Here is a 15,660-nt window from a genome sequence, read left to right as displayed (position 1 = left end):
TTGAGTTACTGCCAACCTACATCCAGTATGAACTAGTGAGCTAGGCCCAGATACATAAAGGTACTTAGGCATCATGGGGCATGAGTGAGCGGGCCACTGCCTGGTGGTTAGGGCACTCTCCTAGGAGATGGGAGACCTGGGGCTCAGTCTCCCTGTTCCAATTACTCTTTAATTATTTAGCCAAAGTTGAACAGCTTCAACAAGAAAAAGTGATGGCGCTCCCCCTCTCCCCCTCCCCACACAGCATACTACTCCAATAGCTCAGTGCCTAGCGCACTCCCCTGAAAACTGAAACGATTTGAACAGGGGTCTTTCTCTCCATTGGGCAAAGGGAGAAATTGAACCTGGGACTCCCAGGTCCTAGCTGAGTGCTCTGGCCATTTGGTAATATGGTGTAAGGGAGGCAGTAATTCCTCTGGCTGGATTTGGTATGGGGCCTGATCTGGTAGGCAGTGCCCCACTTATCTTTACCTGCCAGAGCTTGGACACCTAGAGTGGGGCCTTGTGCGTCTCCCCAATAACAGATACTTGGTGCCAGGGAGACCCTCATGGCCAAAGTGTAGGTGCCTGTGTCGTTAGGTGGCAGCATAGGAGGGGTTTGGAGGCTCTCAGTGGCACCTAAACTTTGGATTTAGGCACCTACAGTGGGAGTTAGGTGTCTACATTTCTTTGTGCGTCTGGGCCGTAGAGATTAGAAATGACCCTCTTTAAGGGCCTGACACAAAGTCCATTCAAGTTGATAGGAATCTTCACGCTGACTTTAATGGGCTCTGGATCAAGCCCTGAGAACCTAATCCTACAATGCACTGAGTACTGTCAGCTCACCACTGGCTTTAAGGGAGCTGAGGTTCCTCAGCACTTTACAGAAGGTGCTCAGCAACCTGCAGGACTGGTTCTAAAATATTCACCATTTGAACATGTCTGCTTTCACTGGGACCAGAATCATGATGCTGGTCACTTTCCAGTACCAAAGAGCATTTGAAAAAGCAGTGAAGTGTTTTCACTTATGGTGGGTGAGAGAGAAAGAGACACACACACAGCCCAAAATGTTTCTCCAGCAGGCAGAGCTCTTTCCTTTGGTCAAGCAGTGTCATAGGAGAGGCAATAGTTTTAGTCCAGGCCTCCATAATATATTAGAGCATAAGCTGATCTTATTAGATTGTTTAAAAACTCACTCTCCTCATCAGAGCCAATTCAGTGGATTGAAGTCAGACCCTTTACACAAAAGTCTGGGCACATGCTGGAAAGGGTTTTAAAATTGGAGCACCAAGTATAGGGATCTGGGGCAAAAATTGGGGATTGGTCCTGCTTTGAGCAGGAGGTTGGACTAGATGACCTCCTGAGGTCCCTTCCAACCCTGATATTCTATGATTCTATGAAATCAGCACTGTAATATCAGCAACCAGCTGTGCTTTGGTGCCTGGAAATGTGGGAGGTAAGAGTGGAGAGGCACTGGGCCTTCCCGTATCCTGTCCCCTTCCCTACCTGATCAGATCATAGTGTGTTACTTGTGAATGACCCAAGTGAAGATTGAGGGTTGTCAACACCTAGCCGAACCATGACCTGGGACAAACTCAGGGGTGAAAGTAAAACTGAGCTCTTACTGGTACGGGGGGCAACTCCGGCCCCCCCAGAAGGGGCAGGACCTTGGGTGGAAGGGGTGGGGCCGGGGCGTCAGTGTCCCCCCAGCCAGCCCATCCGCGTTGCCTCTCCTGAGCCACTTGGGGTTCCAGTGGCGATTTAAAGGGCCCGGGGCTCTGGCCGCTGCCATAGTAGCAGCAGAAGTGGACGGAGCCCCAGGCCCTTTTAAATCACCAGCCCCAGGGCAGCTGCTCCTTTTGCACCCCCCAGCAGCAGTGCTTTAAAGTCAGCGGTATGGACCGGTACCGGCCATCTTACTTTCACCCCTGGACAAACTGCAACTAAAAATGGTGGTGAGTGCCTCTATGGAAAGTGTATTGTGAGCTGCAACCCCAAGTATCCCCCTCTAGAGTGGGCCCTCCAGAGCGGAAGAGGTGACAATGTTGCGGAAAAGGCCGTTTGATGCTTGGCTGCTGGGCCCCTGGAAGTGATGGTCCATCATCTTACTGCCACTGCCACCAAACACTGCTGATCATATGGCTGAAAATCCTGGGCTGCTCACTCCGTCCACCCAAGCAGCGCCATTGAGGCAAACATGCCAACTCTCGCAACTTTAACGTGAGAGATGCGATGATCTCCCAACAGAACTCAGCCCTGACTGAAAACAAAACAAAAGCAAAACTGACATTTGAGAGTTCTAGCACAAGATCATGAGCAAGGTTTAACTTTATTTAGAAATTGCTATCAGCCCCTGGTGGCCAGGGCTCCCCACTGTCAGCCTGGGAAGCAGAAGAGAGGGCCCTATTGCAGCACCCCCAGGCCTGGGGAGAGTGAAGAAGAGTAAGAAGAGCTGAGAGCAGAGGTGAGGCTGTGAGGGCTGAACTATGGCCCACTGCAGGGGAGCTGAAGTAAGGAGGATGAGGGTCAACTGGGGAAGGGGCTGACATGATGGAGTGGTGATGATGGGGGCAAGGGGACTGAACTGAGGGGGAGCTGAATTGAAGAGCGTTGGGTGGCAACAGCACTGATGGGGGCGGGGGGATTGAGGGACAGGATTAATTGCTGGGCAGGAGAGTGGCAGACGTGAGGGTGAGAGCTCCTGCAGCAGCCGCCAAAATCCCCTTACCTAGTATTTGTGGGAGAGCGGGCAACGCTAATTGTCACAGGCACCCACCCTGGGGATGGGCAGGTGGGAGTTAAAAAATCAAGAAACTGACCTAAAAAAACACACTATCGTTTTTTAAAAGAATCTCGTGACTTTGGGGGGGGTCTGACTCCTGATTTCCGATGACTTGAAGTTGGCAGAGGTGCCACCCTTTCACTCCTAGCTGTAGGTTCCAGCCACCCCCCTGTCACAGTGGGAGGGGCACTGGGGGTGACTCAGGCAGTTAACAGCAGTGGAAGGTGTTGTGACTCAGAGGGAACGTGACAAAAAGTCTTTTGGGGACAAAACTTTCAGGCGGGGGGAGCGTGACGGGAGGAAGAGAGGGCAGCCCAAGTGGGTGCCCCGTCCCCACCAAAGCGTGGGAAGTGCTCACGTTCAATGTTAGGCTTGATCCCACCCTCCTCTTCAGCAGGCCCTGGGAACCAGGGGGAGGGACACAGGGGCAGGCTGGGCGGGGGGGGGGGAGGTTGGGTAGATCTCACACCTGCCTGCAGCCAAGAGCACCGGTGTAAAAAGTCAGGGCTCCAGCGCGAGAGCAGGAGGCCCCGGCTCGCCACCCCAAGGGCCGTGCAGAGCGGGGCACAGAGGGCGGCTCGCTGGGCCCAGGCGAACACAGCGGGGGAGGCAGCGGCCCCCGGCCCCCGCCTTCAAACCCCTGCCGCGGCCGGGCGAGGGCGGCTGAGGGGGGCGGGCAGCCGCTCGGGCAGCAGGAGCCGAGGCCGGGGCGGGTCACGTGCCGCAGCGGGCAGGCGAGCGCGAGCCCCGCGCCCCTGCCAGAGCCGGGCGGGGCAGGCAGCGGCGGCGGCGGCGGGGTGGGGCCGGCAGGAGGCCGGGCGGGGCTGCGCTCTGCTGGGCCCCCGAGGGGCAGGGGCGCGGGCAAGCTGAGCCCCAGGGCGGGGAGGGCCCGTTCCCCAGGGCCACAGCCGGAAGGGCCGGGCTCCCGCGGCAGCCGCCAGGGCGGCCCACGGCTGCGGGCCGCCGCGGTTACCTTCGTGACTGCGCCCCGCCTCCGGATCAAAGGGACGCGCGGCGCAAGCGGCTTCCCGGGGCGGCGGCGGCTGCTCCAGCCCCTCCCCCGCGCACCCCCGGGCCCTGACCCGCCCCCCCCCCCCAGCACGGGGGGGGGGTCTCAATTGCATCCGGCTCCGAGGTTCATTTTCCAGCCGCGATTCCCTGCGAAGGGGAACATGCTCCCAGGGTCTGGCGCCGAAATGAGGGGCTGCTCCGCGAGAGCCGGCCGCCTGTGGTGGTGGTTAAACTGGGGGGGGGGACGGACACGGAAAAGATCCCGCTTCCCTCCCCCCAACACACACACTTTCTGCATTGTAATACCCGGCGCCGGGGGAGCTTCCTGCAGGGCCGCGGGGAGAACGCAGCGCGCGCTTGCTTAATAAAACAAACAAACGGGGCTGTCCTCCCTTGGCAGGGCCAGTTGGCATGGGTGTGACAGCTGCACACGGCAGGCAGTGGCAGGGGATTATCACACACACACACGCCTTTGCGTGGCAAGAAGGAGCGAAGCAAGGTGCCTGTGCTGCAGGCTCCGGCAGGGAGGGACGGTAAGGTTTGCAATGCAGCCAGCAGCCAGGAGGGGACGGGAGAGTAGGTGAAGCCGCTTTCGCAGCCGATCGCTGCTGTTTGAAGCCTTGCCCCTGACCCGAGGGCTCCTATTACATTACACTCTGCAAATACACATGGCCTGTACCCGCGGGTGGCAAGGCCGCTCCAGCAACGCATCCGGAGACACCCGCCCTTTCCCTTTTGTTCCCCAGCGCCCTTCCTCTTCCGTCCCGGAGTGTTAATGCATCAGAACTGGCAGTGTCCACCTCGCTGGGCTAGGGCCCCTCACTCCCCACCCACCCCAGCGCACACAGGCGGTGTGTGCTCTGTCACTTGCAGCCGGCTGAGCACGAGTTCTGCAGCCTGCCCGTGCGGGCGGCCACCCTCCGGTGGCTGCTACTCCATGGCAGGCGGTTGGGCTGGGGAAGTGGCTCCTGCAGTTTCCCTTCCCTTCCCCCGGGCGGCTTGCTTGCACATCTGCGTCTGGCAGAAGATCTGTGCGGTGTCGGGCGAGGGGGTGGGGAGGCGGCGAGACGCCATTTGCATCCACAGACACACTCGGCTCAGACTAGGGGATGGGGGGGGGGAGCTGGGGGCGCAGCTGAAGCGAAAGGCAGAAAGCGGGCGGGTTTCCTTTCTGCAGCTGGGAGCGAGGCAGGGCTGCGACCCGGGAGAGGTGCCTTGGTTTCGCCGTGCGTGTGTGCGGTTGGTTTTTTGCTGCCTGATCGCTTGTTCTGTGCAGAAACTTGCGTGCTCCAGCTGGGGTCTGAAGGGCAGAGTTAAGAGGCACGTTTGAGGGAGAGGCCTTTAAATCCTGTTCTGACTTTGCAATCAGACTTTGTATTCCGAGAGCTCAGTTCTGTCTTCCCTTATACACCCCTGTAGCCCAGGGTAGATTTTGGCCTTGGCTACTCTTAATGGTACTGATGGATCATTCTCAAAGGCATTGGTTCAAACAGGCCTTTTCTTGCACACAGTTTGTTAGTTAAGCCCCACGATCTGTGTAAATCCCGCCGCTCTCAGGCTTGCAGCCAGTGTGTGAGCTCCCAGCTCATTTTCCAGCCATGAAACAAACACCTCCTTCCTCCAAGCGATAGCAAATAACTTCGTAGCACAAATGAAACTGCTTGCCATTAATGCGCTTAGCTGTATTGCTGGGGAGGAACACGCCGGGTGCATTCTGGAAGAAGCCTACTTGAAGGGGCAGCAGAGGGGGGAAGCCTTAAGCGTTGCGTTTGCCTGCGAGACATGTTGGGACTGGGGAAAGTGAATTCGGAATAGGACGAGAGAAAGCTGCTGAAATATCTGCGCTAGCTTCGCCCGCTTACAGCCATTCCTTCACGTGTATTTCAAACACCATTGTTGACATTTTGTATTTCAAGCGGGCAGCTTAGAGATCAGTGATGAATATCGCAAAAATGCTTTGTCAGTGGAGGAAAGCAATGGTGTGTCTCGGGTATTCGACATATCACTAACCATGTGTTTGTGGGAAAAGTGGAGTCATCACTGGACTGTTTCCTCCGGGCATATTTGTTTATGCTCACTCCCTCTTCGAGAAAGGCCACTTCTGTTTAATTGTTCTTTCGTGTTGGGACTCCTAGGTTCATCACCGGCATATGCAGGTTATATTGCAATTCCCCTCCCCACGTATTGGTTTATCTTATGTTGTTATAAACCTCACATCCATGGTGATTTTTTTTTTTTAAATAATGCAAGACCCCAGTGACCAGGGCTTATAATTTTAATGGAACGCTGTGTGTGTGTTTGTGTACACATCCTTCTTGCATATGCCTGAGGTTACAGCTTCTGATTAGACAATATTTAAGTGTCAGGCAGCTATGCTCTGGCATTCTTAAATACAGCTGCACATTAATATGCAAGAACGCAAAGCTAGGTATTTGCTCTCTACTGCAGGGATTAATTCAGTCTCCTCTTTCGTCAGTGCATTGCTTCTTTTACGTGTGGAATTTCCAGTCTGTTGTCCGTAGTTTCAACTTTCTTGTCTCTCTCTTATAACAAAAAATTTGATGACTTATCCGTTTGCTCTCCAAGAACCAGAAACCATGATTAAGTAGGGTTATATTTCTTCAGTGCATTAATTTAAAGACAGTCAAACTTAAGGACATCTACAGGGCTATGAATTGAAGAAACAACTGGGAGTACAGGGACCCAACATAAAGTTTAATATGCAGTGAGACATGTAAGGAACCTGGCTAATGTACAGTGCTTAGGGGGTGTTATCATGAGCACACAGCTGACTTAACAGATTACTTTATTATTTAGAGTGATTATTAGTTTTATCATTTAAACACTGATGAATGCGTGGAACATGACTGCTGCAATTTACATGCCTTAAATCAATGGGGAGTACGGCTTAAAAATCGAGGTAGCCCAATGTAATGCTGTTGGACCATAAACACTCGCCTCCTTTCGTAATAAACCACAAAGTGGCTGTGAAGTACCGCCATTCTCTTGAAAAGAAAGTTTTCATCGGTGCCCCCAGTATAAGTCACTTTTGTCCCTAACAATGAGGTGTCAGAATAAGGTTAGAGAGAGGAGTAAGCAGCCTTTTGAAATCCCTCATGCAGGGATTGTTAATTGCATTCGCCAAAAGGATAAAAAAAAAAGGTGTTTAAATGACTCATCTTAATTAATTAGCCTCTTACAGTTGGTATGGCTACTTCCACCTTTTCATGTTCTCTGGATTTATAAATAGATCTTCTTACTTTATGTTCCATTCTATGCATCCGCTGAAGTGAGCTTTAGCCCAGGAAAGCTTATGCTCAAATAAATTTGTTAGTCTCTAAGGTGCCACAAGTCCTCCTGTTCTTTGTGTGGATACAGACTAACATGGCTGCTACTCTGAAACCTGCCTGAATAATATGTGAGTGCCTTTGGTGTAGTGCAAAAAAAAAAATTAGATTCAGACCCGTCTTTAGATTAAATACTGAGGCTTTAAATACTAAGGCTTGAGGTTAGAGGTGCGAGAGAGATGCACTATTTTTTATGTGTTTTGATGAAAAACTAACGTAGTGTAGCTAGTGATTAGAGTAGGGGATGGGGAGTCAGGGTTTTTAAACGTTACTTCCATCTCTGCCACCGCCTCGCTGTGTGAATCCCAGCTAATCACTGATTCGCTCCATACCTCCCTCTCCTCTTTTGTAAAATGGGAGTACTGATAAACGAGAGTTGGGATTGTGGGGCGTATTTAATTCATGTTTGCAAAGGGCTTTGGGGCGACTATGACCATGCAATATATTATTAACGATACCACTACATCTCTTTTTATTACTGTTATTAGTACCAGTGTGTATGAGGCAAGGACGGGTTTTAAAAAAGCAAAGTGTTTGCCAGTGAGGGGAGGAGTTTCTGTTCATTACTTAGCTTTTCTCACGAGACAAACCATGGCTGCTGCACGCTGCGTATCAATCTTCTGTCTTGTCATTTCAATTCTAACTAGTTTTCATTAAGGAAGGAGGGAAGCTATTTCTTCTTCTCCCTCGTAAGTGATCACCCTGCCGTCAAGGCCCTGAACTCAAGCCTCCTCTGGTGAGAGAGTTCTTCCTAATTACACGGTCTTTTCCAACAGGGGGCGTGTAAACCCAGCAGCCTCTTGACTGCAGTTTCGCCTTCGCTACGCTAAATAGCGTTCTGGCAGCGTTTTTACTTATAAACCTCTACCAGGAAGGGGATCGAGGATAATTACTCTGCAATAAAATCTCTCTCCAGCCTAACATTTGCCACGTACGGCCTCGCGCCAGGAGGGGATTTCTTCTGTAAATTGTTTTTTGGGGGGAGGGGGGAAATCTGTTCTTCTGCGTAGGCTTGATTACAAGGAAAACTCACCACCCCAAACAAACAATTATAGCTGGGTTTGGGCCCCTTTTTGCCTCAAGTAAAAATAAACCTGCAGCTTTATAAGGAGATTGCTCTCCGCTGAGATCGATTCCCTGAGATCATACACGGCTGCATAAATGCTCAGTAAACACCATTGTGTTCAAAACAAACAAACCGACCAGTCCAATGCTTCTAGGCGAGACAATGCCGTTTAAAAAGTAGCGAGTGCCCCGCCAGAGGCACCGTGCATCACAGCTCTCAGCGCAGGTTGAATCTAAACAACAGCCGGCGCTTTGCATGAGACTGTCTCCAGCGCAGGGTAATAAGGGCTGCTTCAGCCAGTGGCTCCGCAGGCGCCGCTCCCGCGTCAGAGCCGGAGCTTGGGAGCATCCGTCTCTCCGATTCCGGGACAGACCCTGCTCCTAATCAATGGCCAAAGCCCCGCGGGCCTGAGTGGGAGCAGGATCGTGCGTGTCTGCGGTTCCGGGGAGCCCATTCCCGTCAGCCGCGGGCTTCGCAGTGTCTCCACTGCCCGGCCACTCTGCAGCTTGTCCATCCCAGCACGGTCCGCGAGGAATGTGTTGGGGGCAGGGGGTTGCCGGGAGGAATGCCCCAGCCAGGTCTCTCGGCCGACGTGACCAGCCCTTAGACCCACCCTCAGATATGTGCGTGGGCTCAGCCGCTGCGCCTCGGGCGCTGTTGGCGTGTCTCCCCGCGCTTCTCGCCGGAGGCACAGCCAGCCAAGGGAACGCGAGGGATAAAGGATTGGCTGAGCGAGCCGGAGCCAGGAGCCGCTTGGATCTGAGCGCCGAAGGCATAATCCGCTGTGTGCAGTCCGGGCGTAAATAACCAAGGGGAGGGAGGAAGGACGTGTGTCGCCGAGCGGGAGTAGGTCCTGGGGGTGCCGTCGGCTATTCTGCACGCCCCCTCTGTTAAGAATCTTGTAACTTTACAGGCATGAGAAGGAGAGGGGAAGAGCTCCCTTGGCAGGCTAGGGAACCCGCTGGGTGAGCCGCTCTTTGTAGGGCTTCAGAGTAACAGCCGTGTTAGTCTGTATTCGCAAAAAGAAAAGGAGTACTTGTGGCACCTTAGAGACTAACCAATTTATTTGAGCATGAGCTTTCCTGAGCTACAGTTCACTACGGCCTCACACCCCCCCCCACCCCAGCACACACTTATTCGCTCAGTGCTGGCTGGCAGCAGGCAGCTCCACCGGGCCGAGCAGCGGGGCGTGACGGCCTCAAGCGCAGGCCCTAGCCAAGGTTCCCGGGTTTCCCCCAGCCCTGCGCTGGGATGGGGCTGGCTCACGAGGAGGCCCCGCGCGATGCTCCGATAAGCAGCACAGTCGATTGCAAGTGCTCGGGGCACAACCCTCTTCCCCGGGCAGTTAAACCGCGCTTGGAGCCGCTCTTATCGCAAACGCCTCCGTGTTGTTCCCTGCACCCTCCAGCCGCTGCCCTGTTAAGGGAGCAGCAGCTTAGCCAAGGTGTGTTTTCATTCCCGGGTAAAAGCTACGCGGCGTCCGACCCCCCACGAAAACGGCATTATTCTTGCCGTGGAAGGGCGAGAGCCCGCACACGGACCGGGCTGGCTTGCGCTCCGCAGTCACAGCCTCGCGCTGCGGGCGGTGTGGAGCCGCCCAGCCCCAGGGGGCGCTTCCAGCGCAATCCCTCCGAGCTCCCGGGAGCGCAGAGGCATCGCGGCTCGCGCTGGGGCCGCGGTAATGAGGGGCGCTTGGCTCCCCTGCGCGCCGGTGCCTAGCGCTATGGCTCCGCCTCCTGCCCCTGCGGATCGCTGCTGGCGCCTGGGGGAGAAGGGAGGAAGCTCGAGGCGCGGGAGCTGCTGTTCTTCTGCCCGGTGCCGGCCCTGGCTGCAGCAGTTCCAGAGGCTGTGGGCTCTCGGGGTGTCTCCGCGCTGCACAGCCGCGTAAGGGCCGAGCGGAATAGTGCAAGAGTGTGGGGTCACTTCCGTGTTAATTACTGGGGGTCTGTTGAGAAAGAGGGAGGGGGGGTGTCCATCTTTTTTTCAGCTGATCATCACCTTTTGTGTACTGTGTCTGGGCAGCTTGAAAACAAAAGTAAAATTGATCAGTTCCTACTTTAGGGGGCTTATAGGGCCCCCGAATTTCCCTCTAGCTGGCGAATAGAGTCTCTCCTTTTAGCAAATGGCGTGTTAAAAGGAGAAGATGTAAAGAACACCGAGTGACTGACTGGGAAGAGAGGTGAAACTCTCCCTTTGGGTCTGCACTTCCCTGAAAATCCTAGAAACCCGGCTGTCTGTATAGGCCTAAGTCCCTCTGAGCCTGTTCTCTTCTTCCGACCACTCCTGCTTTCCCCTGACAGTCACTGTTGTTTATAAAGGACGTTAGAACGTCGGCAAAATCTGCGGCCTTTCTCCTCTGAGAAAAAGAAAAACATGAATTCTGTAGCATGAGTGATAATGAATGAGGATCCCAGAGGTGCTAGTATACTAAATTCATTTCTGCTAAGCCTGGGTTTGTTTACTGATTAGTCTTTGTATATACAAAGATCTTCAATAAACATGCAGGGGGACAAGTGAGTTCTTCTAATAACCTATACCATGAGCCCGATCCTGCTCACGAGACATCTCCATAAAGTAGTTATTAAAGTAGTCCGGTTTTTAGGAACGTTTACCTAAGGGAGTAATCTTTACTGACGCCAGTAATCCCACTGGAGTCAATTAACGGCACATCAGGAAAAAGCGTTTGCAGAATTGGGCCCTACGTGTGGATCAACGCCTCATAGAAAGCACGTTCCAATCACTTTTTGTCCAGCGTGTAGAATGGATGCATTGGAAATAAAAACAAGCCCTGAAAGGATACGTATAACGATCTACATCAGCCGAAGGGCTACGCTTAAAACGTGTCTGTTTGCTTTGAAAGAAGGAGAATAGAACGTAATCAATTTAATGTGATTTAGTGTTTAGCATCTGTGCCAACATTCCAAGGCATAATTAATAGGGAGGACAGGAGTGGACCGGGAGGGGGCAATACCAGCATGCTTTGCCTCTGGGCCCTCATTGAAACCAACGCTGGGAGGACAGAGTAAAAAAAAAAAATGGCCCTGCTACTTTTGCTACAAAATAGAGAGGCTGCTTCTTTCTAAACAGCAGTTGAGTTGATTTACAGGTAGACGAGAAACGTGCTGTAAGAGCCTCGTGACACTTTCCTCAGCTGGATTCAAGTAATGTATAAAGACCATGAGAAGGCGATCTCCCGAGAAGCTCCTAGGATGCGTGGCGTTGTTAACACATGTTTCAGTTTTGGATTGAGACTGTCAATTACCCGCTGAGCTGCGAGTCTTAGCCTCAGGCGGACCGGGGAAAGGGGACGGTGTACTTATTAACCTCTAGAGCTTGGCAGAGCAGGGCTTCCCGTCTGTTTGGGCTTTCTCGCCCCTTCTCCGCAAGCCTTTGTAAACTGGGACTGTTTTCGCTTCTTTCTCTGAGCTAGCTGTACTTTGACTCCTCCAGCCACACTCTGCTACACAGGCTGTCCGACGCCCGTGCAACAGCATTCATTCATGTTGTCACCAGAGGACCTTGATTCATTTAACAGCTGTTTACCCTTTCGAAACCGAGATAAATTTTGTTTGCCAAAACAACACCAACGCCAGCACTGAACGGTAGGGGGAGGGGAGGTCTATAGGCATCTTTTCCCTGCTTCAAAAACGCAGTACGTTATAAATCCCTCTTGGCACCTAAAATACAGATTCTTCAGGCGAGAGAGAACTTTTTTCCCCAGATAAAGCCGCAGCAAATATATTCTGTAAGAGAGTTTTCTAAGGAGTGTTAAACTAAATGCCTGGCCGTCTCAAGCAATTCACATTTAATCTGTTATCTGCAAATATTCAGAGTTTACAGCAGTCAGAAAAGTGAATTCCTTCCTGCATGCACACCTTCTCTGCACTGTACGGTAATTACAAAATACTTAGAGCCATTTTAAGACGCAATTTGTTTCTTAGATGCTTACAGTCTCCTAGTTTCTGCATTGCTGCACGCCAGCAAGCCGGGACTTTGCCTGCTAGAGAAATCCACTAGAGTGGATATTTGAGACCACTTAACACAAAGCCTAGGTTTTGTATTTGCTTATGTAGATTTCCCTATAGTCATCCGAAAAATGTCTGCAGTTTACATTTCGCCTGACTGGTTGAGGTCACCTACTCACAACCTTTGCTGACCTGCAGTGTTTGGACTCTAAACTTTAAAGTTGGACTTGTAGCCAGTATAAGCTAAGTCCTTTGTCACTAACTGAGCTGCTGTAGCTCCCACAAGGGCTCCTGTTAGTCTCTCTGGGCTCATTACTTTCCAGCGCTCCCTTAAGATCTAGCGCAGATCCGTACAGCTGTCCTTTATTGTAGCCTGCGCATATTCTTCTCGGTACACCCGCACCCAGCACCTTCAGCCTCCATGACGATAAAAGCATTGTAGGCAGCCTATAAATAATTTCTATTATGTTCATCTGACGGCGCAAGGCGATTAATTTTAATAGCTGTATATTTGCCTGTTTCTCCTAATGCCCTGTAATGAGATGAGAAGCCACCGAATCCCAGATGACTCCATCCTCTTGCAAAAGGCAACGGGGCGTCTGCAGCGCCTCCTAGTGGACCGTTAGGGAGCCCGAGTTGTCCTTATCTTCTCGGTCCTGTCTCTCCTGCCATATCTGCATGTGCCGAGAGCACCTCCCTTGTCTACCAGCAATAGGAGCCATTATGACATTGCACGTTCAACTGTCTGACGCGAACCACTTGTGGACAAAGATTCGCTCCTCTGTAACCGGGCTGGAGGCTAGTGGTTGCTCCTGGCTCGGTTATTTCAGAATCTGTATTAGATCCGGTAGCTCAGACAGTGACTCAGAGCCCTGGCGGGGCTGCCAGGGGGCAGATAAAGGCAGAAGTAAATGTAGCAGATCGATGTCGTTAGGGAGTGAAGGGCGGGCGGAGGGGGAAAACAGATCAGAACACGCCCTATTAACCTAAATGTTGTATTATCATTGTGGCCTACGGTCCTTCCCTTCAGGCTGCAGGAAGGGAAGTGGAGGTGGGGGGAGCAGGGGAAGAAACGCGTCAGAAGGTGACTGCTTTGTGGGATCCGGGAAATAAACACTATGCATCTCTCCCAGGCAGCAGCAAGCAATGTGGTCTCTGTGTGTATGTGTGTGTGTTCGTGTGACAAAGCCTAGCCGCCGTGAGCGATCGCTCTCTTGCCTCAGCCACGGGGGAGGAGAGGAGGATAGAGGAAGTGAGGAGGTTTCTAAATGTAGAGGCATCGTAGCAGGTCCCAGACTGAGGGAGAAAGAGTCCATCCATTGGTAGGACGATTCTGTTTAACCAGGTGGAACCGCGTTGCAGCGAGCACCTGTGTCTTTTTCGACAAGGCGTGTACTGATAATTAGAGCAGTTAATTGCATTTCCTTGAAGGTCCTTTGAAGTTACACGCTGGGTTTTCTTCTCGTGCTAGCAGACCGTGCATTTGCTGTGTTTAAAATGTAAATCAGAGGGTATCCGCATAAACCTGTGTCATGGGATCGAGGCGTAATGGATTCACGTTGGCTGTGTCTGAGGTATGCACAGTGCAAACTGAGGCGGGCAGCTAGAAACGCACGGGTTTTCTTTTAGGAAAGGCAGCTGGTGAAGAACGTGAAAGGATGAAATCGCGAAGGGAAAAGGAAAACAGGCATGGTTCTCGAGCAGAGCCAAGAACTGCATTTACCCAGCACAGACACTCATCTTTACCAGTGAAGTTTTATCTCTTCGCAGAGACCACACGAGAAGGTTTGGGACTGTTCTGTGGAGGTCACATCAGTTGTACGGAGCCCAATGGTAGCGCCCTTAATCATGTCGATTTCAGAAGAGACCCAGCGCTCAGCTCATTTATTTTTTTCCAAATAGCTGTTTACTTCGTGAACTTTCCTTATGTTCTTTTCCTCATTTTCACTTGTTTCTCCTGAGCTCAGCTAGGGGGATCGCTCGAGGTCCCAGGCCACTTTGTGGACCTACCTCTCTGGAGGGGGGCTCAAGGGACATCATTCCAGGGGGCTCTGGCATCCCCCAATAGAAAGGCGTTATTTTGCTGCAGAGGCCCATAACAGGGTGGTGCCTCTTGTGAGGTGGGTTAAGGCCCCAGGGGCCAACCCAGATTCTCCGGCCTCAAGCCAAGCGGCAGGGATGTGACACACAATAAATAGCCCAATAGCCCTGTCTTCATTTCTCACGCGAACAGTTTGGCTTTGGTCCTGCCTGCTCTCTTCGGGATCCCCATGGGGGAAGGGAGCGGTTGGCCAGAAGTCCGCTTCAAAGCAGGCATGTGGGAGAGAGATTGTCACCGCCTGACCGGAGCTGCAGGCAGGCGGAAAGAGTGCTGCGGGGGAGGTCTCACAGACATGTTCTTGTGGGAAGAGCCCAGTCAATTTGGGTAAGAAGTTGCTTGGGGTGGGGTATCTATATATTGCTTTGCTGGTGGCCCCCCGACGTTTAGATCATTAATACCTGACTTGGGTAAATTTCCCAGTGAATACAGGACTTGAGTAACTAGGGATCTGTGACCCCAGGGCCCCATCTTTCCACAGAGCTTACCTTAGATCTAAATAAATGGCCAGTATGGTATCAAAAATTCAGAGGCACCTCTCCCCACCCCTGTCATGTCACAGAGTCATAGGGCTGAGGCACCTTGGTGTGGCACTGAATCAGCTGCGCACATACAGACTACCTACACAAGAGGAGGAAGTGCCTTGCAGAGGCCACAAAACAACATTTTTTCCACCCTTTAAATCATACAGCATCTCTGCTGGGAGGATTGCAAAGCTCTGAACAAATATCAGTTATGCTCACAGCACACCTGTGAGGTAAGTAAATTATTATAATTGTACACAGATGAATACAGTGAGGTAGGAGTTCAAGAGAGGTGGCCAGGCTACAGGGAGTCAGTGATGGAGCTGGGAACAGAAGAGGCGATTCCTGGCTCTCAGTTCTTTGCTGGCTCCAATCACTAGAAACACTTCCCCTTGGAGATGATGGTGCCTCCAGCAGTCACCTTAGTGCCATATAAGGGTGTGCCACAGAAGGAGAGAGCAAGGTCACCAGAACAGGCCTTGCTATATACAAAACTTGCACTGGTTTAACTGAGGAGTGGGGGAAAGGATGGGATGGAGAGAAAAGAAATGTGATAAGGGTGATGAGACAATATGTATTAGATAAGGGGAATCAATAAACAAATAGAAAAACAGGAAGAGAACCAAGGAGGAAAGGAGACAAAAATAATCCATCCTACCAGAAATAGTGCCTTGCCTTTTGATAACTGGAGATAGGAAGTGCGGCTTCCCCAATAGCCAAGGTAGGCAGCTGGGAGTAGGAGGAGTCATCCTGCAGCCCATCCCTTTGACTGTACTGATTGTGCAGGGTACTCCACTAAGTATGAAAATAGTGCAATGGACTGTTTGCCTTTGTCAAAGAAAAACAAACAAATTTTCAACTGAAGTTTTGCCTGTGCAAGGAATGCAG

This window comes from Lepidochelys kempii, chromosome 1 (assembly GCF_965140265.1).
Source record: "Lepidochelys kempii isolate rLepKem1 chromosome 1, rLepKem1.hap2, whole genome shotgun sequence".
NCBI classification, from domain to species: domain Eukaryota; kingdom Metazoa; phylum Chordata; order Testudines; family Cheloniidae; genus Lepidochelys; species Lepidochelys kempii.
The sequence above is the reverse complement of the archived record's forward strand: the minus strand, read 5'-3'. Positions refer to the sequence as shown.